Raw genomic sequence first — 24,985 nt, forward strand, 5'->3', positions numbered from 1 at the left:
CATCTTTAGAAATATTGATTTTTAAAGTGCTGCTGGGACATTCAGTGCCACCATCTAATAAATGAGTTGGAAGTATGGGTCTGGAATTCAGGAGAAATATGGAGCTGGAGATTTGGAGTCATCTGCTTGGCAATTATGGTAGAGGCCAGGCAATGGGTAAGAGAGAGTCTCCTACTTCCTTCTTTCTAGATAGTGAAGGGGAACCTTGAAGAATCCCACTATTAAAGGATAAGAGAACCAAGAGAAGGCAGTGTCACTTGAAGAAATAGGAAGACAATAAGCATTATTGTCATGGAAGCCCAGTGAAAAAGGGAGAGACAGTCAGCAACTTCTGCAGAAAGAGATAGAAAGGGCCACTGAAAGTGTTAATTAGGAGGTCCTTGGCCAGAGACCTGTTAACCTCATAAATGTTAAAGGCAAGTGTCACTTTTTTCTTTTGGTGGAGCAGCTTTAGGGAAGGTGAAGAAACAATAGTACTGAGAAGAGTGGGAAACATGATTTTTAAAAACAGAAGGACAGAGGATGCTTCCATACTAGTGAAAACAACCCTACTCTGGTATTTATAGAAGAGTAAGATTAGAAAAGCAGATGGAGCTCAGCTCTGCCCCAGTCTCACAGAAGGGCAGTTGCTTGGTTGGGTCAGTCTAGCCTAGAAACTCAGAGATGATCATGCTAATCAGACTCCAGGGAAACTGACTAAATAATAACACAAATCTTTCTGTTTGCAATGAGGAGTATGACCACCAGCCTCAACCAGAATGACTTATGTGCACTAGTTGGCACATTTGCCCCTGAAGGATAATCCCCAAGGAAGCCAAATTAAAATCAGAAGGTCACTTGGTGCACAGGGACTATAAGAACTAGAGTCATGGGCAGAATTGTCTATTCATCCTGTGTGACCCCCTGAGACTGTGCAGTGACTTCTACTTTTACACTCGTAGCACTTTGTTATGCTTTTTGATCACACCTGTTTTCCACTACTGGGCTCTCTGAGAGCAGAGTCTTTGTCTTATCTTTGTACCCTGGTATGGAGTATTATGTGTTTGTCACATATTAGACACTGAGTGTAGATGTTTATTGGATAGATGGGTGGACAGATGGACAAACGTTCAGGCAGAAGATTGTGTAGAAAAAGTGGGTGGATAGACAGATGAGAGGCTGATTTGATTTGATTTTAACTTTGTTAGTCCTAACCTCATTTAGATCATGACTCCCAGAGACTTCACTAAAGTCACTTGAGTTAAATTGAAGTCATTCTATACCTCTTTAGCCATGAGTTTATGGGCAATTTCTTGGGCTATTTCTGCAGTTGGCCAGTCTCGTTCTTTACATCTTTTTAAATCTTTAATTGTAATTTGTCTCCTATAAAGTAACCTGCTATCAGGTTCTGGGGACTTTTTTTTTTTTTAACACAGTGATGACAGTAACACTGAACATTTCGAAATATAAATGTATACAATTTGTATACATATGATGTACTCCGAACTCCTTTCGGAGTTGATGTAGTGCTCTTTAAATCTATAGATATTTTTAAGTGTAATCCTCATCGCAGAAATCCTGAGAGGGGCTGGTATTACACAGCCCACTGGACTGATGAGACCTAGAGCAGGAAGCGATAGGCACGGCCAGAAGACAAATCAGGACTTTGACTCTAAGGCATTGTTTGATGAGCCCCGACACTGCACTGTGTGCGTCTCGGCTATGCCCTCATGGGTGACATGAGTTCCAAGTGGCCTGGTCACTTGTTCTCTGTTCCATTTTCCTTGTGACTAAAATCTTAGTTAACAAATGTAGAGCAGTTTATTCAAGGAGTTTTTCCATTGCTTGGAGACTTTCTAGTTTATTTTTGCTAAACCAAAACCCTGCTCCCTTTCCTCCAGGATTTTTCCTCAGTTATATTTCCACCCTTGTGCTCAAACGCCTCCTCCTTTGGGGCCCATTACTATCCAGTTAGCACAGTGCTGGATGAGTGGGTGAGGGAGGTGGAGAAAGAGGAATGAAGAAGTTCATTTCCCCCTATAATTGATTGTGCAGGGTAATTTTAGCCTGAGTGTGGATCTTTCATTCTCCCAAGCTGTCCTGTCCCGAGTCCTCTTACGTTAGTCATAATTGTGGCTCTACCTCTATTTCCTTTTCTGTAGGCTGTGCAGCCATGAAGACAGATCTATGGCCAAGCATTCAGATCCAAAATGAGAAAGAGGGAAAGGAAAGACATAACTAGCAGGCGTCATAGGAGGTACCTATTTTTCAAGGAGCAAAACTTCATATCTTAGAAGGGGGTGAAAATGACTCAGTAGCCTCTTAGTTTTCCTTTTTCTTCTCCATTCCTTTCTTCTCTGACCTTCACGTGGCAACGCTAAGCACATATATCTAACAAGAGGCCCTGGAAGATGGAGTCAGTGCAGTGGGTGCCTTGAAAGAGTAGTGAGGTGATTTTGTTTTGTTTTATTTTGGAAGGGGTGGAGGAGTTGAGGCATATAACCTGGAAGCTCATCTCTTAGAGTGGTATACTCCTAGAGAAGACCTTTCTGGACCTATTTTCAGGCTCAATGACTGCAGAATATGTTGGCAAGCCTTTGCATGATCTTGAAAACCAAATGACAAAGGAGACTAGGCTAGCTTTGCACATCAGGCTGCTTCCCATCAGCGTTCATCTTCTGTGGCTCTCAGAAGAGAAGCCCAAACACCTGACGTGTCCATGTCCTTGTAGTTCTGAGGTAAAGCTAGAGGCCTTTTCATTTTCCCTTCACAAGTCTTTCCATTACATTACTGACATCTCCCAAGGTAGGTATTGGTTAATGAAAGACGTTAGAAAATACCAGATCTCCTTTTATTCTATCAAACAGGTGTATTGACTTGGTTCACCCCAGAGTGACCCAAGGCAGATTTGGTTCCCATGTCTCCCCACCCCTCAAAAAAGAGCACGCATACACCCCCCTTTACAAATGCTTCAGTGATAGAGTTAAGAATCTACTTTCAGATTATAAACAGGGAAAGGGGCAGTGGTGTGTCTCAGGTCTTTAATGTGGTTTAGGAGCAAAATGCATGATAGGCTGGGTTTTAAATAGTTGTGTGGTGCCAATTTTGATATGGTTCTTCCCAGCAATCATTGTGAGTGCTACTGTGCTATTCTAGAAACCCTCTATATACATTACCTCTTAGGGCATGGGATACATCTTCTGTTTCCTCCTGCTCCCCCAGCGCAAAGTTGGAATCATCTACTTTTCTAGAAGATCTTAGCAGAAATAACAGTAGTAGTGTTTCTGTGTATTGGGTGCCTACTGTATGCCTGCATATGCATTAGATAAAGATTACCTAGTTTTTATAGCTAGTAGATGCTATGAGCCATATCCTACAGATAGGGTCCTGAGGTACAGAGATTAAAGACCTTAGGTCATCAACCTAGCCTTTACAAAGTAGGACAAGGATTTGAAGCTGGGCTGCCTCATACCAGAGCACACGCTCTTTCCACTGGCCCACACTACCTGAAATCACAGATGCTCATTCCACAGGCCCCTTGATTGGGCAGCTTCCAACCCCCCTCCGTGGATGTTCCCTGTGCCTGAAGGGGAGGAGAGTGCCTGAGAAAGGAGTGTTCATGCATCAGTTAAAATAGGTGTCCTACCTCTTGTCTTGCCTTCATATTCACTAATGTTCATTTCTTTCTTTCTCTTTTTTTATTCTTCCTGGGGATGATGACTGACAGATTAATATATGTCTAACTACATGTCTCAGAAATCAAAAGGAAGGTGCTGTCAGAATCACTTGTCAGAAAATGAGATTAGGTGCACTTGTCATTTGCTGAGGATTGCAGTCTTTCAGAGATAGGGTTTCATTTAATGAGGGTAAAAAGCCTCCTTTTAAAAAAAGAAGAAGGAGCAAGGGGGTGAGGGTGGGGTAGGGGAGAAGGAGTGATGATTCTTTTTTCTGGTGTCAGCCAAGTGTTTTATCACCTAACGTGATCCCGGGGGCACCTGGTAGCCACTGATAATGGCAGCCTGGCCTTCTCCACCTCCTCTGCTGCAAACCCTCTTCAAAAGCAGCTGCTGTGACCTGCTTTCACTGCTCTTTGGAAACTGAAGCTCCCTTTCCTATGGGAAGACAGAACTAAGCTTGTACTCTAGATTTAAAAGCAGGCTCAAGAAGGCATGTGGTATAAAGGAAATGTATAGTCACATTTCCCAACAGACTCTAAAGAATCCACAACGGATTTCAGTGAGATATGGAGCTAGTCTGACAAGTGAAGGGTAACTAATGAGGAACAGAGCTGGATCCCATTGCAACCAATTGTGTTTTGTTATGGAAAATATTTATCAAGTTCCTTTGCATTTGCTGATTCTCTCAAAGTGACATAGTCAGACCTCCCAGTATGTAACTTGATACACTTCTAGCACCCTGCAATCAGATTGGCAATTTCTAGCCCATTATGAAGCTTCCCACTGCACCTCAGATGTGGCCTATACTACAGAAGTACATATTTCAAATTAATCCCCCCACACCCCACCCCTAATTATGGAAATGGCCTCTGAAAAGAATACATTGCTTATAGAGAATGCTCATGACAAAGCAGGAAATACATATTTAAGACAGGTTTGTTGCAGTTATCTACTCCCAAACTTAGTGGTATGAAACAGCAACCTCTTTATTGTGCTCACAGTTTCAGTGGGTCAGGAATTTGGACAGGGCACAGCAGGAACGGCTTATCCCTGTTCCACAATGTCTAGGTGATTTGAATGGCTGGGGGCTAGAATCATCTGCAGCCGTCTTCGCTCACATGTCCCACACCTGGGCAGGGGTGACTCAGGGCTGAGCTTGGCTTGAATTATCCACCAGAGCACCTCCACAAGTCCTTTCCACGTGACTTGGCCTTTTCACAGAAGGACAGCTGGGTTCTGGGAGGAGTGTCCCAAGAGAGCACTTCCAGAAAGTAAGCATTCCAAGAGATGGAGGCAGAAGCAGCCAGACTTCTTCTGACCTAGCCTTGGAAATGGAGCCAATTCTGCCATTGAGTCGAAGCAGTCACGAGTCCACCAGATTCAAGGGAAAGGATATGGACTCCACCCCTTGATGGGAGAGTGTCGAAGGATTTTCAGCCGTGTTTTAAAACTATCATAATGCTTTAAAGATTTCTTTCTACTTGTGCTTTCATTTACTTCCCATGGACAAAATGTTCTATGAGTGTAACACACAACATTTGGATTGTTTACTACTGATTTGGCATAAATGGCTACTCCTACTTATTAAAAAATACATTCATATGTATGTATTTGCCTCCTTGGGCAGGGATACACATATATATGGAGATAGCGAGAGCGTGAGAGCGCGATTAAATTGCCTGCATTAGTCGAAGGGTGATGCCATATTCCTGCCGTCTGTGACAGACAATTGAAACAGACTCATGGCCTAAATGTGCGCTTTTCTGATTCTTTCCAGTCCTTCTTCATTACTCTTCTCTAAAACAGTCTGTGCTTACTACCTCTATTTTCTTACCACTTCAGTTACTTATTAACTTTTGTGTGTGTGTGTGTGTGAGGAACATTAGCCCTGAGCTAACATCTGTGCCAGTCCTCCTCTACTTTGTCTGTGGAATGCCTCCAGAGCATGGCTGATGAGTGGAGTAGGTCCGGGATCCGAACCTGTGAACCCTGGGCCACCAAAGCAGAGCATGCAGAACTTTAACCACTTGGCCGTGGGGCTGGCCCCACTTATTAACTTTTAATATGCGATTTAGCTCCTTCCTCATTCTCCTGCACTCCTCCTGGTGTCCAAGAAAGGCCTCCTGAATCACCAGTCCACCTATCTTTGCTCAGTCCTCGTCCTCCAGAACGTGGAAAGCAGGTGCCATCTTTGAGTCCCCTCCTTCTGGAAATCTCACTCTTCCTTAGTTCTGAGTGGCACTTCCTTTATTCCCCCTTTTCACATCACTCTTTCTGTGGCTCCGTCCCTGCCCCAGGAAGCATGGACACTGACTGGGTGTTGTCCTTGGCTCTGTTTTCTCCCCACTCCATGGTTTTTCTCTTGGCAGTCATAGTCCTCATCTCTTTTTAGAGGACACCCTCACCTGTCTACGATTCTGAGCCCTCTCTCTGTGTTCCAGGCCCAAATTTCTGACCACAGCTGAGTTTTTCTCATGGTATTTTAGATTCATCTTGTCCAAAGTAATTTCTTTCTGTTCCCCTGAAAGCTCTTTCATGCTTGCATGTTCCTGATTGTCACTAGTTTCCCAAGCTGTAAATCTCCGCATCTCCGCCTTTGTCTTGCTCCCTCGCGTCTTCAGTATTTTTTCTCACCTTAGCTGTTCTTACCTTACCGTTTGAACTGCCTTCTGCTGGATGAACTTTTCCCCCAGGCACTGGTCTTGATGCCTCCCAGGACACCTATCATTTTCTGCCTTCTAGTTACACGTGTATTTATCTTCTCTCCTTCTTAAATTGTAAGCTCCCTAAGGACAAATCACATGGTTTTGTTGTGGACTTTTTCTGGCACAAAGTCCCTACTCAGCTAAGTGTCCGTACTGAATGAATGGCTTTTAGTACACTGCACAAAACTTAATTATGCCATAGGCCACAAACTGTTGGAGTTAAGGAAGGGTTTTGATGAGATTAAAAGGCTTACATGGCCAAATGTATGTGTAAATCTTGCCTTGCTTATCAGCTCTCCTTCAAAATGGTGCCTGCGGGAGAAAGAAATATAACTAACAATAATCAAAGCAATAATAATAGATATATCTATTGAGGACTTACTATGTGCTAGGTACTATTCTAACTAATTTAATCCTCACAACAACTCTGAGGTAGTTACATTGTACTTTCCATTCTATAAGTGAAGAAACAATGACAGAAAAAGTCCAATACTACTTTATTGTTAGTGAGGTGAAGGCCTCATACCCCAAATCAAGCCTCTTTGTAGTCTGTGCTAGAGCAGGGAAGTGCCTTCGGCTCCCCATGAGAGCACGCCCTCTCCTTTTCCCTTAACCCAGTTTTACTATTGATTGACCGACAAGTCTTCCAGAGGCCCCCAACTGAGCCGAGTCATCACGAGTCCTGGAGGCAGAAAGAAGAACCAAGTGTGTGCAGAGTCTTTAAAGACACATGGTTTTTCAGCACACAAGGACCCTGCCCACTAATAAACACGGCCCAGAGTCTTGATGCCAACTGCTCAGATTAGCACCCATGAGGAAAGCACTAGAAGGAAAGCTGGGAAAGCCTTTCCCCCATACAAACACTAAATAAGTAGATAAATGAATGGATATCTTATGGTATGTGTGTCTCAATACAGTTCAAGTGTAACAGGAGATAAAGTAAACGTGGTGAAATGTTACCCATCGAGGACCATAACTAAGGGTTTGGGAATGTTATTCATAGCATCATTTCATCTTTTCTGTAAGTTTGAGATGTTTCAAAATAAAAAGTTGGGAAACATTTTAAAAGAGGGCTAAAAAAGAAAAGTAATTCTAAGGATGAGAGTCAGCAATAAATACACAGGGAAGTGATCTGAAGCCAGAAGTCTTCTGGTCTGTCAAATGGGAAGTGCAAGAGAGAAGGAAAGAGGCAGAATTTGAGCCATATGGTGCTTCTTAGGGAGATGCTCAGCCTGCCCAAGAGGCTAATTTAAAACTAAATCTTATCCCTGGATCCCATAGCCCTTAATTTGACCCAAACTTTCCATTACCAAATTCTGAGAAATTTAAATCCTGATATTGTGTGCTTGAATCTGGAATCTGTCTCATCAGTTAAAGATCTATCCTATTGAGGCCACATGTGTCTGTGCAATAAGTTCTTTTCATGCCAAACTTTCATGTTAAAAAAAAAATTCTGAGAGGAAATACATGTGGTCCTATTCCCCTTTCAAGCCCAGTTCAGGCTATTTATTGTTTTTTTTGATTGTTGAGAAGTCAGAAATGACTAAATTGGTTTCCAATGTGGTCTGCACATTGCCTTGGCTAGGAATGGTCTGATTAAGACAAAGCCCAGCTTGGAATTTAGCAGTGTTCTGATTTGTGTGTAGGGGGCATTTAGGGGAGGATATGTGTATTTTTTTTTCTTTCTTTCTGAAGTCCTTCCCCTGTGGATTTCAGATTAAAGAGTGTGTGATGACACATTTACCCTTTTGGTTTTGCTTTTAAAGCACAAAGCTGACAAATGTGTTTAATGGGCCCGTGGTACCAAGTGAGAGAGACACAGAGCTCGAGAGGCTCACTTGTGCCTTAAGTGTTTTGATGAGGAAGTGAAATTGTACTTACTAGTTGGAAGGGTGAAGCGCAAACCATAGCATACGTCTGACATCTCATTGATTTATCAGGAAATTCCAAGAGAGTGGGGAACCCCAGAAAAGGTAAGTCAAACGGTATGCCCTACTTAGAAATTAATAGTATAAACTCCAAAAAAAATGGAAAGAGGTAAATGTGATTTTCTAGCACAGAGACTTGTCTCTGTTTATAATCTAGATAGGAGATCATATAGAACCACAAGATCTTACATATGGAAGAGAGTGTGAGAGATATTATTCATCCCAGCCTCTATGCATTTCAATGGTGAAGAAAAGGTTCAGTGACCTACCCAAAGCCACAACTAGTTGGAAATGGACCTGTTCTGAAACCCAGGTCTCCTACTTTGCTAACCTGCTACAGGACTCTCAGTGCCTGACCTTCCCTGTAATGGTCTGCAATAGCCCTGCAACGAGTTTTTAAAACTCACCAGGGCCTGCTGCCAGTGAGGATCAGGTCAGTGCTCTAATCCTCATATAGGTCAGTTATTTGCAGTCGTTTTCCTGGCCTTACGTTGTACCTTTAAATCCAGCCAGTCATTTCACAAATGCACGTTGTCAGCTGTAAGTGAACACTGGTAACAGAGACAATCCATCACCACTCGTGCAAATGGAAAAACAACTCAGAGCACACAGCCTACTTGAATGTTGTTTGCAGCTTGATCTTTGTATAAGAAGGACAGCGTCATAAATTAAAATGAAAGCTACCAGCCAACAACTGTAGTTTCACCAACCTCCCCTTCTCCAAGAAAACTCATTGCTAGGAAAATAAATTGCATTCTTTACCGGCGGCACAATGGAAAGTCTTGTTACTTATAGGCGAGTGGCTATTTGAAAGCCTGGCTACAATTTTCCTGTTTTACTAACACTTGTAATTAAATCCGTCAACTCCCTCTAAGATTCTATGTAAATACCAGATGCTCACTAAGTATTTTTTCTCCTGGAGAATGTGAAAAGTTGTACACTACCAGTAGAGGAACTTCAAAGGAGGCGCAAACCTGGCTGAAAGTGAGCCCCTGAAGGTCCACTCTCACCTCCCTGTGAATTTCTCAGCCCACCACCCTTGAACTGCACCGGCCCCTTCCCCATTTCCTGCCCTAGCGGTGGATATTAACATCCATGCCCTGGTTCAGGAGCAGATGGCTCTGAGTGGGGCGTGGTGGATGGGGAGAATCCAGTGGGCCTGGTGGGAGGTATGTGAGGAAGGGAGGAGAAGGCCATGCCCCTCGCTCCCTGTGCACCTGCAGCCGGCTTTTCCTGTGCTATTGATGCAGCCCCCACCAGCTGTCACTTGAATTCATGCAGTTGATCATAGGGGGATCAGAGCAGGAAGTTTGGGGTGGCTCTGGGCAAATGCACCCTTTCTACTGGGGTGAGAAAATCCTCTTCCAGCACATATACTCCTTAGGGGGACCAGATACATCTTATCTTTTTTTCCCTATTCCCTATACAAAGAAGTGTAACTTTTTGTCCCAGAGGTGATAGTATTTCAGGAATAGGCAAAGCAACCACCCTTGGGTTTTCCAGAATTAAATGTAGTTGCTTAGAGTTATCATTACCTAAGGAGAAAGCTGAGAGAGTGTTAAGTGAATCACGAAAGAGAATCAACATACCTGCTGATGTTTCAATTTTAGTGGGTGGAGTGTGGGTTTCTTGGCATTTGTAATGCAAAAGCTGGGAAAGGGGGCTTTACCTCCCCCCACCAACTCAGTCCTAGCAGATTCACTTTGTTTTTTAATGAATTTATTAGAAAATATTTAACACTCTTAAAAGTATTCATATCATATGGTCAACTCCCAACCCTCCTACTTATATACTGTTCCTGGCTTTGGCTTTTTTCCCATTAGTTTTGCTGGGCGGTTTGCCACACGGGATTCATTTCATAACCAGAGGTTTTTGGTAGACCTTTAAGACCCTCTTGAATGTCTGAGTATGTGAAAGGGAGTGAGGATTGAAAGCATGGAGCCTGTGGCCCACCCCACCTCAACTACTTTCAGTTTCTATTTGAAACCAAAATCACAGAAGAGCTGTCAGATGGCAGCTGTGCATTTGGTGGAAATGAGAATTCCAGATTTTATGCTAATTCGGTTTCAGGTTCCTTTGAACCTGCAGTTTCATGAGGCTGTGCTTAAAACTGCAATCTGTTTTAGATAAAAGAGGGGATTACTAAAGACTGTTCAGTTTTGCAAACATTCGCAGCCTCCAAAAGGAAAGAGGGGGGGATCAGATTTATTCTTTCATTAACATTGTCATGTTAAGTTTTCTTCAACTTTATCAAAGAGAAAACTTTTCCTTATTTTGGCAAAGATTTTTCTTATTTCAGGATTTTTTTTTCTTGTCGCTGTTATTTATCTTTATCTCAGTAGTGTTCTTTCTCTAACTTTGAGATCCTTGTCATTCCCTTGCAGAGGCAAGAAACGAAAAGGCGATGCTCGTGGATTTCTCTCATCCTGGCATGTGTTCACCTTCTTCCTTTTTCTGAATGCTGAAGCTGACCTAGATGGTTCTTTCAGTTACCTATTGCTTTGTAACAAACTACCAATTTAATAGCTTAAAACACAACAGTTATTTATTTGTTCACAATTTTGCAATTTGGACAGGGCTCTGCAGAGACAATTTCTCTCTATTCCACACGGCATCAGCTTAAGGCAGTCTCAACCAGGGCTGGAGGAGCCACACCCAAGATGCTTATTCACATAGCCAGCAGGTTGTTACAGGCTGTCGGCTGGAAACTCAGCGGGGTCTTTAGTCCCAAGGCCTTAATTCTCCTCATGTGGGCCTGCGTGGGCTTCCTCACAACATGATGGTTGGGTTCTGGTTCCAAGAGGAAGAAAGCAGAAGCTGCCAGGCCTTCTCAACACTTAAGCTCTGAAGTTCCAGAACGTTACTTCCTCCATGTTCCATTGGTCAAAACAGTTAGAGGTCCAGCCCAGATTCCAGGGTAAAGGACATAAGCTCCCCATTCTCATGGGAGAATGGCATGTACATACGGAATTATTGGAGGCCATATTTAGAGAGTAGCTATCACAATGGTTGATGTGGTATTTTAATTAGTAATCAATTTTCAAGAGAATTTACTTCTGCTCTGTTGTTAGCCTTATGACGATGGGTTTCTGTATTCTGTGAAATCCTAAAATGGTGGCAATTTGTGAGAAGGACTTTACAGTTTTGTTTATTTTTGAGATATCTTCATTCTCATCTGTTTTAGTTGGCAGAGATATGTCATTCCTTCATTATCTCATTCATCTGACCACTGTTTATTGACCATCTATCACATATAAGGAATGAGAATACTGTAGTAGATGTTAAGGGGAGTAGTGAGGGTGGGAGTGGAGGTGGGGTATGTATGGGCACAGTCCTGGTCCTTAAGTGATTGAATCTTTGCTCTCCAAAGCAGCATCTTGTTCCCACTAAAGAAATGTAGGCCCCTAAAGGAACAACACAGTCGAGAAGTGAGCCAAGAAACAGGTAACAGATGTCAGACATCGTCTTGGATATATTTCTCTAAGGAAACCTTCAAGATTAGCTGTAGTTTGGAGCAGAAGAAAAAATTGCTTGTGTAATTAATTTGCAACAAACGTCTGTAAATGGAGATCATACAGGACCAGAGAGGAGTTAGCAGGTCTTCATAGGTGTGCAGGCTTGCCCTCACCCTATGTGACAGCCATATATGATGATAACAACTGGCGTTTGTATAGCAGTTGACCATTTGCAAAGTATGCTCATTTGATTCATAAATCCATGGAGATGGAGGCCATTGTAATGGCCATGTCACTGTGGAAGGGACAGGGAGAAAAAACTAAGGCTAGAACAAGGGTGAAAAATGAGAAACGTTGGTCAGTAAGAATGTTTTCAGGAAAGCTAAACCAAGGGAATTCTTTGACATTGCAGCTACCCACCTGGTAACCCAACAACTGTATGATTCACCAGAACAGTAGAAGCAAATGTTTTGTTGTTGCCCAACAAGAATTTCTGCAAGTAAATATTTGGACCATCAGGATACTCCATAATGAAGCTAAACTAAAAGCACAAACGCTTTGTTAGGTCCAAGTATATTAGTCTAGATGGAGGAATAGAGTTTCCAGTACCCTAAAGATTATTCATACTTTCAGGTAATATGTTTCTGGGAAAAGATAGCAAACACTTTGAGAAGGTTGTAGGGAAAGATGTGCTGACATGCAGCTGGCCACCATTTCTCACGTTATTTTTGCAAGTTACCTTAATGTGGGATGTCAGTAATCTTTCAAAGGACAAAACTCGTGAAGGTAAACTACTCACACAGCCTAGTAGTAGTCGTACAGCTTAAAGACAGCTTCATCATGACCCTTTGGATCTTGACACCTCTCTGGATTGTAGATATCAGAATTTATTTTGACTTAGATCTAGAAGTGACATATTTCAGCATTGAGAGTCTGTGAAATTCCAGGTTTGGCTAAGGAAGTGAGAAATCGAGACTCATCCAGCAGTGCAGATGGCAGAACATGGTATTGTGCAGAAGGTGCTGGACATACTTGTTAGAACCCTGCTGTCGTCCTGACTCCTCCACTTCCAGAGGGTGTTCTGACTCTCTCTCTATCAGTTGTCTTATCGGAAATATAGAGAATAATAGCAGTTGTTCTCTTTACCTCACAGGGTTGATGTAAGAGCAGATGACATAATAATTGAAAATGTTTTTGAAAAATATAAATTACTTTAAGCCTGTTCAGCAGCACCCTTATGAGGCATCATGTATATGATTGATGGCCTATGCTCTTTTCCTGGTCTAGGCTTCACTAGTTTTTAGTTGGGTTCTCCCTCCCTTCCATTTCAAGGCACTGAAATGAAGATTAGAATCGTTTTGAGCCTGACCCAGACCTAGAATAGCAACAACCTTTCCCTGGGACTAACGGGAGCTGGAAACGAAGGTCCTCAAAGGAGATACACAAAAACAGTTCTCCCTCAGTGCACAACTTACCTGAAATTATAATAATGCACCTGGTCTTACTTGTTTAATGGTGAACATGGTTTAAGAGGCTAAATAAGGTAATATCTTAATATTCACGTGACTCATTCAGGTGTCCACCTGCCGAAGATCTAGGGTGGCTTCAAGGGCCCTTTTCGTTCCCCTGAACTGTTGGAAATTTTGGGAAGCTCACTCAGCCCAAAGGGCCTAAAGTGCCTCTTCCATAGAGACTTGGGAAACATGATCACTTCACCAGCAGCCCCCCGTTTTCCACAGCCGCCTTTTCTAACATGGCCACTTAGTGCACCTGTTGGAACACAGACAGTTGCACCCCTACCGCTGACTACAGAGACTGCCTGTATGTTGAGCCCCCTCTCCCCAGAGCATGCCTGTGCCTGGGAGCCCGTGGCTACAGTTTTTTTTTTTTAAAGATTGGCACCTGAGCTAACATCTGTTGCTAATCTTTTTTTTTTTTCTTCTTCTTCTTCTTCTCCCCAAAGCCCCCCAGTGCATAGTTGTATATTCTAGTTGTAGGTCCTTCTAGTTGTGGCATGTGGGACGCCACCTCAGCGTGGCCTGATGAGCGGTGCCATGTCCGTGCCCAGGATCCGAGCCAGCGAAACACTGGGCCGCTGAAGCGGAGCTCGCAGGCTCAACCACTCGGCCACAGGGCTGGCCCCCTACGGATCTTAATTTAGACATGGATGCAGTGTTTCCTGAGTGAGCCCCAGCCTGTCTTCCCTGACGCAGTCCCTCCTTTCTTCAGATTTACAGCCCATGCAGTCAGCAGAGAGGATGAGCAAGACTGCCTTTGTCAGGCCACCATAAAGGACCTTTTTTACTTTCCCCTTAAAGGAGTGGGTGCTTGACCACCTTCATTTATGAAACCAAGAGGGGCCACTATCAGTCAGTCTTCCTGAAACTGAGACTGTCTACTCCTGGGTGACTTGCAGCTAATGCTGAAGACAGGGCACTGCTGCAAGAGCTCTACGCATATTGATTCCTTTAACCCTCACAACAGGGACTGTCATAGCAGTAGGTGCAGTTATCGCCCTAATTTACAGAGGAGGCAACTGAGGCCCAGAGATGTGAAGGAATCTCTCCACCATCACAAAGCTAATGAGCAGGCGTGGAGGATGAGCCAGGATTTGAACTCAGCAGTTCTTTCATCAGTGTCTATGCTTTTAACCACTGGATCAACTACCTCTCAGTTGTCCTCATACAGCTAGATGGCTGGCACCAGTTTAAAGGCACTCCTCACCAGTCATCCTCGTATATACAACAAGTTGCATCATATTGCATTACTTTATTTAATGTTTGCAACAACACTCTGTGGAAGTTAAATTCTATTACTAGCTCCATTTTACAGATGAGGAAAATAAGGTTTAGGAAAAGTTAAGTAACTACTCAAGATCAACCAGCTGTCTTGATAGAGACTGGATTCAAGCGTATGTCCTTCTAACTTCCAGCCCACACTCCTAACCACCACCAGGCTAGGGACCATGAATTACAAAACCCAGTAAGCCTGCTTAAGAAAAAGATTCTAGGATAATTTAGGCAAAGACAGCTAAAGGAATTGCCTCACCAAAAGCATCTTTTCTTCACTGTAACACTTTAATTTCCTGAATTTAGCATCTGCATTGACTTATTTACACATTTTGTTCTATCCATTCTTTCAGCTCGTGCAGACATTTTGTACACATTTTTCATTTCAGTTTCCTCCAGTCCCCCCTCCCACCTCCATTTCTGTGTGGAAATAGAGGAGCCAGATATTGGAGTTTGGAGCAGGCAACTAAGGCAGTGTGAATGAGTATCTGTCCTCAGGGAGCATGGACTCAATACCAAATGTTGGTCTCTAGACCCCAAATTACAAACCCCCATCAGTGTGATGGAGGAGAGAACCAAGCGTAGGGGAAACCAGGAAGGCACAGCCTCACAGTCCTTATCTTACACACTCTAAAATGTAGGATGCCGTTGGGCGACATGAGCAGAGAATGAGTATACTTTTATTGTTCATTAACTTTCTTTGGGATTGTCAGATTCTGAGTATTAATATTTTAATGTAGATTTGGTGGTTAAGTAAGAGAGAGTTTATGCTTTTTTATACTTTTTCCCTTTGTAATTTATAGTACACTGTGAAGTTTGAAAGTAAAATTCTTTTTCTTGAGCTCTACACTTGGAAAATATTTATTCCCCCCCGTGTCTCAGTAGTATGCATCATAAACTAACCCAGTTCGGTTTATTTACTTCCCTCTTGGTGCAGCCCCATGATCAATTGTAGCAACACAGGCGTATAATGGTGGAGGCTTTTGCTTTACAACAGTAAGAGCATGAGCTATTGCAGGCTCCTTTCAGAGTGATAAGTAACAAAGCCTCCAGTTAAAAATCGCCTATTCAGAAGTGGTGGGGGCACAGAGTAGAGGGGTCTGGGGCCACCTGAAGTTGACTAGCCATGCATCACTAGAGGAGGAAATCATGATCCATAGTTTTAAGTGAATTGGCCTACACAGGGGAAATACCTGGGGCCCAGAGTTTTAATCTCCTGGGCTGGACAGCATGGAAGGCAGAATGTCAGGAATTAGCTAAGTTGGGAAGCAGGACAACCCTGGCAACAGGGGAATTTCCTGCTTCCTCGTGGTGAGCGATCTCTTGACTCCAGTTCTCCACGCTAGGACTCTTGGTCGCTTGCCGTGGGACAGGGTGGCAGGCGCCTCAGTCCAACTGCAGGTCCCTCTGGGCTTCTCAGCAGCTGTCTTCTGCCCTGAGTCTCCCTCCAGTTTATCAGTTACCCAGAAACACCCCCAGCCTTACTAGCAGGCTGGGAAAATCTCAGTCATGTATTCCTTCTCTCTCATCGTGCATCTATTGAGGTAGGCCTCCTAGTACTGTGCTGGGTCCACACGACATGTAAACAGGTTCCAAGATGTGAATTATGTCTGCAAGAAACCAGGTCTATTCAGAAAGAAGGCATATCACAGGGAGTAGGCTAGCATTATATCCTCACAAATAGATAATAAAGTGCCAGACTCTGTCTCCAGGCACCTGTCTGTTCCTTACACCGTTTCTATGGCTGTGGCGTCAATAAAGACGTGCAAGGCATAGTCCTTGTATGGTCAAATTTAAGATAAAATTGAGATGGTGGGTATCCTACACACAGAAATGGAACAAAAAACAAAACATGCTTCGGCAACAGTAAGAAACTATTTATTTTTTTTAGTGAAAATTTGGGTGAGTTTATTCTCAGCTTAAATCTTAGGATTATAACCCGGGAGAGTCTTTCCACAAAGGAACAGAGCACTCCAGTAAGAAACTATTTTTATACTCATACACAAAAGTGTAGGCCTGTTTAAACTGGAAATTACAATTTAACATGTCAAAATGACATAATTGGGATGCATGCTATTTTAAGAAATTGAAGCCCTCATTATTAGGTTGATTACTTCTTAAAGCCTGGTGAACTCTTATAACATGTTGCTTGATTCAAGATTGGACTTTATAATCCATCAAGAAGATCCACATTGCTCATCCCTCCAGCCTGATTATGTGACCCAAGCTATCCAATATCCAGGTTCTGACCTTGTCTGGAGGGATCATTTGCAGTAGTACCTGTGTGAAGGTGGGGCTCTCTAGGACATACGGTGCAAACCACTTTCACGACTTTTTAGGATTGGTGTCATTTTTGATGTTCATGTGGTTATTTTTATTGTCACTGTGGTGGTCTACATTGAGAGAATCCAGTAGAAAGCATGGCCATGGGCATTGCAGCCGTACTAGAAGATATATATATATATATATTTTTGGTCTCCACAGTAATCAAAGTAAGTCTCATCTTGTATCATAATAGCCAACACATATATCCCACTTATTCAGCACCAAGTGTGCTGTTACTGACAACAACCCTAGGAGTGTAGGTACTGTTGTCACCTCATTTTACAGATGAGGAAACTAAGTCACAGAGAGTGAAGAGATTATCCAACAGTCTCCTGGCTCAGAAATGACAGGGTCATGATGTCAACAGATGCTGACTCTTAACGTCTACCCAGAGAACAGATCAAAACTTGTATTTTCAAAGCTTGAAGAGCTTTAGAGTTTGAAAAGACCAAGCCTCCTGGAGACACAGAAATAAGCCAGGTGTGGTGACATCTTTCCTAGGGCTGATTGGAGACAGAACTCATATGTTGTCACTCCCTTTTATTGGTCTTTTCAACAAGGAAATTTTTGTAAAGATTTCCTCTTCCTTTATCCACCCCAAGAATCACCCAGCACATGTTCTGTTAGGGAATGCCCGAAGTTCATAATATTTATGAGAGAGAACTCCATGTAATTAATAAGCTTTTTCTATATGAGATGCTCAACAGAAGACCAGAATTTGTAAGAAATATTTTACCAGAAAATGTTTAGTCTCAGTCTGGTGATTTGTGATAGGAATTGAATCAAATCTCACATTTTAAGCTTTAAAACTTTGCCATTTTAGATTAATTTAGAGAAACTTACATTAGTTTTTAAACCTAGTTTATCTTTATCTTTAGATATGTTTTGAAATTTGAGGAAGATGACTCCATATTTTAATTTAGCTTGGTTTTTTTTTTTAAGTTTTAGCTAAGGTCTTTGGTAATATATTAAAATTTGCTTTAGTTTCTGAAATAATGGATCTAACACTGGAAAGACCATTGAGTCCATATTCTTGCTGTCTGCTTCTTGTTAGCGTCCCCACTTTGTAAGACTTGCTCTCTTTAGATCTCATTCAGAGGTTGAAGGTGATGTTAAGAAGCCCTTAGTGCTTAGTCTGTAAAACCTGAATGTTAGCAGACATCATGGCTGACCAGGATCCAATCACCTAATGTGTGGATTATCCTTTTTTTTTTCTTTCTGTCTTCATTCTTTGTTCTTCTGATACTGTCTCGTACTTCTTCCTGTCCAATTTTGACATTGATTCCCTTCCTTCCAAAAAGGAGGAATAGAGCAACTTGGAAACTAATCAGAATGGACTCATTCACACGTCTGATGAGAGGCTGAGAAACAAGCAAAGTAGTGGGGGTGGACTGTGACGGGGCGAGGGGCGCAAGCAGGGCACAGGGGACTGGGTATGGATGCAGTAGTGCAGAGGCCATGTTCTGTGGGTTCCCTGGAAGCTTAGCTATTGGCATTTCTAGGTTCCTCCTGACTACAGATAATCAAGATACAGCGACACATGCAGATCTGTCGCTGGCGTTCATCTGAGGTCTAATCCCTGATAATCACAGAGATGACAACGTAATGCAAAGCATGATAAGTGTCAGAAATGCTGCCTGATAAAAGCACTTTAGAGAGCTAAGTGGTTGTTTTAGTTGGTCAGCTAAGTTGCCCATGCTTTTGTGCGTCCCCGTTTACCCTGTAGGGGACCTGGCAGGAACTCGGGCAATTTTTTCCCTATAGTATTGATTTTACTAGAGCAACAAGACAAGAAAACTGTCCCATTTTGATTGCTCAAAAAAAAACAACGACATTTTACATCTTTTCTTGAAAATTTAATGTTTGCCTTTGAGCTATCTCGGTATTGCAGAAACAGCTTCAGAATGAATGCCCCCTAGCTTAAGGGCCTTAGCTGGGTTGTGTGACATCTTGTAAGCAACTGGAAAATGCAACTCCAAACTTCCACCTTCCAAGGCACTTTTTCCTCTGATTTCTCTGGGGTAGAGGTAGAGAAAAATCTCTCTTTATTACCTATCTTAAAAAAAATTTTTCTTGTAAAGAAACATCATGTAGTGCTACCATTTGGGAAGGGCCATACAAGGCGAGAGCGAGCGAGCCTCTTATTTCCAAATTTAATTGTATTTGGAGGTTAAAGAAAAAAATTATGCCATATAGCAAGTACCCCGTTTTTTCCTTTGAGAGGTTTTCAAGAGTGCCATGAAATCAAACAGTGATGGATGTTCAACTTCAAAGAGGTGAGGAATGGACACTATTGCTTTAAGCCAGTCTCCATGTCATTTGTATGTGGTGTACGTCTCTCCCAAGCCCCACTCCATTCCTCCCTTCCCAGCTGCCCTCCGGCTAACAGTGGCACTGGAGGGGGAATCAGTGTAAGCTTCCCTCTCATTCACCCTGGTGTGCCTGCTATACCCTAGAACTCTCCCTGTTGTAATCCAGGCTTTGCCTGCCCTCTTTCCCTTGTGCCAGAAAAATCGAGGCAACTTTTCTCGTCTGTCAAGGACCCCCCTAAGCTGCAGGTGTGGAGTTAAAACTGATGTGGAGGGTCTTCTCACATCCATGTATGGCCTAGTACCTTTTCAGGGCCTGTGTGTTTGGGATTGTGAGTTAGGAGGCCAGAATTCTATAGTGGGGGCCCACCGGGTTGGACAGAAGGGAGCTGAGTATGCTCTAGCAGGGGTGGGTTGCTCAAGGGAATCCACCAAGGGCCAAGTTTGTGGTTACTCAGCCCTCCCCCTCCTTCCAGGCCCGACACTGGGCACTAGAGAACACAGTGGTGATAAATGTTACCATGATAGGAATTGCTGTCCATTTAATGAGGCTATGGCATTGCTTTAATCCATTCCCTACATCTGGTGGATGCCAGGGGAACCGACTGACTCCACTTTGGTGGTTGTGAGGTGTACAAATGTAGGAGGATTTAAAGAATTAGGGGAGGAGGGATCTGTCAATGGCCAGTTCATGCAGTTATCCTTAACACCTAACACACTGCATTCAGTCTTTGATCATGGTGGGGATAAGGTTAGAGTAAGACCTTTTTGTTCTAAAACTAGACTCCCCCCGACTCCGTTTTCAACAACATATTTTGTATTGCGCCCCTACTGTGTGCCGGCGTTTTCAACAACATATTTTGTATTGAGCCCCTACTGTGTGCCGGCGTTTTCCATACATCATTTTCTCATTGAGCCCGCACAACTGCCCAGAGAACCTGCTCTTCGCTGATGTGACAGGCCTAGTCGCATTTCAACCCCAGGCTGCGGGCCTAGTGGCCTTTCCCTGCCGCGGCGCAATATTGGAAGCGGCAACTGCGAGGAGGGCGCGGAGCGTTGCAGTTCCCGCCGCTCGCCGAGAAGGCAGCCCTGGGGACCTAGGGCCCGAGCCGCGGGGTGAGCGACAGCTGTCGATGTCGCGCCCGGGGACTGCGCCCCCGCGGGGCCGACCCGGCGCTGGGGCCGAGAGGAGGGGCAGCGAGGGGCGGGGCGCGCGGGGCGGGACGGAGGAGGGGCGGTGGCACCCGCGGCTCGGGCACGGCGCGCCGAGGAAGTCCCGCTCCGAGAGCTGCGAGCGTCTGAAGGAGGCGCGCTCGGCACAGTCGGGGAGCGAAGTCCGGAGCGCGGGGCCCCTGTGCCGCCGCCGCCCCCTCCTGCCACCCTTCCAGCCAGGGAGCCCGCGGCGCCAGCGGCGGCCGCCGATGGAGTTCACTTGAGCTGTGAGCCTGCGGGAGAGGCAGGCGCCCGCCAGCGGAGCGCGGGCCGGAGCCAAGCCAGCCCCGGGCGCTCCCCGCCGCTCGCCCGCCCGCGAGCTCCGGCCAGGAGGCGCCGTCGGCCCCGCTCAGCCCGCCCGGCGCCCCGGCCGCTGTAGCGCCTCCCGCGCCGCGCGCCGGCGTGATCGGCTAAAAATAAAGACTCCCGGAGAGTCTGCCTGCAGCGCCGCGGCGGCGGCGGCGGCGGCGGCGGCGGCGGGCCCAGGACCGGTCGGCCCGCGGCGCCGCTGGAGAGGCAAGACCGGCAGTCAGGGAGCCCGAGGCGGCCGCCGGGGAGAAGCCGCCGCTGCTGCCTCCGCCGCCGTGCGCCCTCCTCCTCCTCCTCCTCCTCCCTCTCCCTCCTCCCTCCCTCCGCACATGGTCTCCTTTGTCCTGTCGCCGCCGCCGCCGCCTCGCTCTTAGCTCCGCGCGCCGCAACCGCGGCTCGGGCCGCTCCTCTCCGCCTCGCCCGCCCGCCGGCCCGCCCGGGACGCTCCTCGAGTCCCCGCCGTGCCCGGCCGCCCCCGCGCGCCGCAGGAGCGGCGGGGAGGCAGCGGGCGAGCGCGGGCCGGGCGCTCTCGGCGGGCGCGCTACCGCCCGCCGCCCGCCTGGCCTCGGCGGCGCTGGATGTGTGCGCGGCGCTGGCTCTCCGCCGCCCCGAAGCCGCCGCTCTCCTCGCGTCAGGATTGAGTTCGCGTGCATCCACTTTCGGACTTTCGCAAGGAAAGGAGGAGAGACTTGCGGACGGAGCCCGGTTGGAGTTGGGCGTTTTCTCTTCGTGTGTTTGGCTGGTTTCCCCCCTGGTCTCTGACGATCCCCCATCGTGAGCCCTGCTAAGGACCCAAACCATGAACTTGGGGCTGACAGGACCGCTTAACCCTTTGCGACCAGGTAATGCAGCCCTAGGGGCGCGGCTCCCTCGCTCGCCACCCGCGGTCGGAAGGGAGGCGGCCGGTCGGGGGTCTTTTGTTGCGGCGGCCGGGCCCGCGGGCAGGGGTGGCAGGGGCGGGCTCCTCGCATCTGGCGCGCCCGAGCCCCCCTTCGTCACCCCTCCTCCCCTCCTCCCTCCGCGGCCCGGCCGCCCGCCTTTGTACTTTACTCCCGCGGCCGGCCGGGCTCGGCCGGGAGCGGCGGCGCGGGCGGCCGGAGCTGCGCGGTCGTGCCCGGAAGGGCCCGGGGGCCGGAGCCGTCCCGGCACCTCCCCGCCCCTAGGGGCTCCGTCCGACTTGGGGTCGGGGTCTGCGCCCGGTGTCCGGGTAGCGCTCCGCCGCGCCGAGGTCGAGATCCTGGCCCGCACCCGGTGCCAAGGGAAGCCAAAGGTGATCTGGGCTCGGGATCGGCGGCAGTTGGTGAAAGAACTCGCGCTTAAGTTTCGAGGAGGTTTCTCTTTTCCTGTTGAAAGCCCCTCTTCCTGTGGGTGCGGGTGCGGAGGGCCGTCCCCGGGATCTGCGGCCGAAGGGAATTAAGGTGGACCTCGAACAGGAGCGGCCGCGTCCCACCCCCGTCTGCACGGAAGGCTTTTTCTTCGTTTTCCTCATTGTCCATGTTCCGTCGTCGGTTCTCTTGGACTAATTTAACTTTTCTTTAAAGACCAACTACGGCGTCAAGTAATTTTTTAGTTTTAAAAAACATCTGCTCCCACCCTCCCACCCCCCAGTAAAAAGCAGCCACAAGAGCGCTTTGTTTTTAGATGTAGCCGCTTCACGCCCTCACCCTCCAAAACCGAGCGAGGGGGATGAAACGAAATGGCGAGCAAAATCTGAAGATCCTTAGCGCGTAAAGGTACCCCCGTGTGAAAACAGCAGAGAAGGAAAAGCTCCGCTCGCTTGCTAGCTCGGCTCCCCACGTTTCCATGAGCCCTTCTTGAGTAAAAAAAAAAAAAAGAGAGAGAGGAATCGGCCAGGAAAATGATCCAGGTAATATTGGAATTGAGGCCTTTTTCTAAAAACAAAAAGAAAACGTCCCCAAAATTAAGAACCAAGGATCCAAAATTTGCACAATTGCTTTTAAAAGTATAAGTAGGATTTGGGAAGTTTATGGAGTCAAAGCAAAGAATTTTCTTGTACTTTCCACTTAAGAATGGCTAAGAAGCTCTTTTCGGACTTGACAGGACAGTGATCCGCAACAGTTCTAACCACCTGAGTGGAAGAAAGAAGGAATCTAGAATCACTTATGATTAGCCAGAGTCCTCTTGCAATCATTTTCTTTTGGGTGTTTTTCTACGGAGGCCTTTTGGAGACGTCCCGTTCCCCAGTTGCAAGAGGCATTGCAGGCTTTGTGACGTGTCTCAGAAAGTTAAAGGGCTTTTAATTAAATAATTAAAGCTTTTATTAGAAGGCGTACTCCTAAGTCTCTCTGAATATCCCGTCAGACTTATTTCCTTAATAACTTACTGGTTGGCATCATCATAATCACAGCCTCTAAGTTTACTTCAGACATGAGGATCCTTTAAGCACCTACTTGAGAATATGGTGTGTAGCCCAGTGGAACTGACAAAGGTGGCAGCCCCAAGGAGGGTGTGAAAGACAGCCGGGAGGGCCTGTTCACCTACAGCTTCTGTCCTATTCCATTTCCCTCTCATACACAGACGTGTGCACCCCCCTCCCCCCAAGTGCAAATAAAAAGTCAGCAACCATTTTCTCATCTCACCCATGCTTTTTGCATTGGGGATGCAGTAATTTGTTTTTATACTTCTTTGGGCCAATTAGACTCATTTTAATAGGTAATAATAGATCTCCCAAGATCTGCGAGAGTTATTTTAGTTTGGTAAAATGATGTAATTAACAGGCTTTTTTTTCCTTTTAAAAATATCAGCTGGAGTTTATTTTTTAAGCCATGAATTTAACATGGCCATTCCAATATGAAGAAACACCTTTTCATTGAAGAATGGTGAAATACTCTTTAAGTTTTTAGCTAGGAAACTCATATTCCTAGAAATCTCACTTCCTATTAACGATATAACAACTCTATTCCTGTAATTTTTGCTTTTGTAACAATATTCTCGATCTCTTTAATACGTATCTTGTTTCCCCCTCCATGCAACTCTTTTTGGTTATTTGTATAAAAAGCTACTATAATATAAAATTTTATTTAATTATTTTTAAGATGTCAGGAAAGCCCTCAATGTAGTTTTTATTCAGGTAAAATAAAAGGAAAAATCTAGGATTTATTTTAAACTGTTTATGTATAAATGTATGCAGTTCAACACTTGTTTTACACGTATATTCATTTTTTCTTGATTTATTAATCTTCTGAACCACCTCTAGAGTAGGAAAATCAGAATTAAAATAAAGGGAAAAATAGTCATAATAAAAATATTTAATGTCTTTCTATATCACTTGCATTGAGAAGTAGAACATGTTCCCCAGATATATACAGGAATATCTCAGTACACAGGAATATCTCGTCTTCATCAACAGGACACAGAAGGGCTACATTGAATATCTTCTTTGTCCCCAAAAGCCAGCCCCAGAGGCAAAATATGCTGTACTTCAGATTCCCCCTCCCTCTATTTGTTATATCTCTTTCTTCTGTATTTATTCAACATTCTATGCTTTGCTTTGTCAAAACACGCCATCTCTATGTATAGAGTGTGAAAGATAAGTGATTTCTTACAAGGGTTTCCTAACAAAAACAGTGTAAGTATAACATAGGCATTATAACTTTAAATGCAAATACATCTTCAAATTATGTAGGAGGGTGCTTAATTTTTAGTTTAATTTTTAAATTTTTCAAGTTCTAGAAATATTCAGTGCTTCTGAAACATTACAGCATTTTCCTCCAAACCAACTTCATGTTTATTTTCCAGTACATTAGTGTATAATTTAAATTGGCTTTACTCTTGCTGTTTAAACAAGCTTATTTCACTTTCTTCAAGCTGCTGTAATAATTAGCAGACATGATCTCTGGAAAATGGAAAGGAAATAATGCTGATGGCATGGTGTATAGTGTTGGGGTTTGGGACAGGTGGGCTTGCTTCCTTTGAACACCAAGGTCATCCTGGTTACTATAAGGAACAGAGATCTTAGAGGTCATCAGATGAATCTTTAAAAATTGATTTCTGGGGTTGACACTTTTTAGTGAGGAAAAGCTTAGCGCTAAACAATAGGCATTTCTGATTTGTGAAAGAAAATTGAAAAATAGGCATGTCTGCAAATATCATGAAAAAAGTACCACTTCCAAAATAATGTTCTGTCAACGAAATTGCAAAATCATTATCTGAATGAGCTGAATTGCTTTGTGTATCATTTCATGCAAGTATGTTTTGTACCGATAGTATGTCTAATAAGGAGGACACATTTTTAAAATCAGGTTTTTTTCCCCCAGCAAATAGCTGCACTGCAGGT

General features: G+C 44.9%; 1 protein-coding gene across 10 annotated transcripts in view; it reads left to right on the forward strand.

Moving 5' to 3' along the window:
* The window catches only part of AUTS2 (activator of transcription and developmental regulator AUTS2), a 1,153,302-nt gene that overhangs the window by 1,047,172 nt on the left and 81,145 nt on the right, over positions 1-24,985 (forward strand). The window lies entirely within an intron of this gene.

This window comes from Equus asinus, chromosome 14 (assembly GCF_041296235.1).
Source record: "Equus asinus isolate D_3611 breed Donkey chromosome 14, EquAss-T2T_v2, whole genome shotgun sequence".
Lineage (NCBI taxonomy): Eukaryota > Metazoa > Chordata > Mammalia > Perissodactyla > Equidae > Equus > Equus asinus.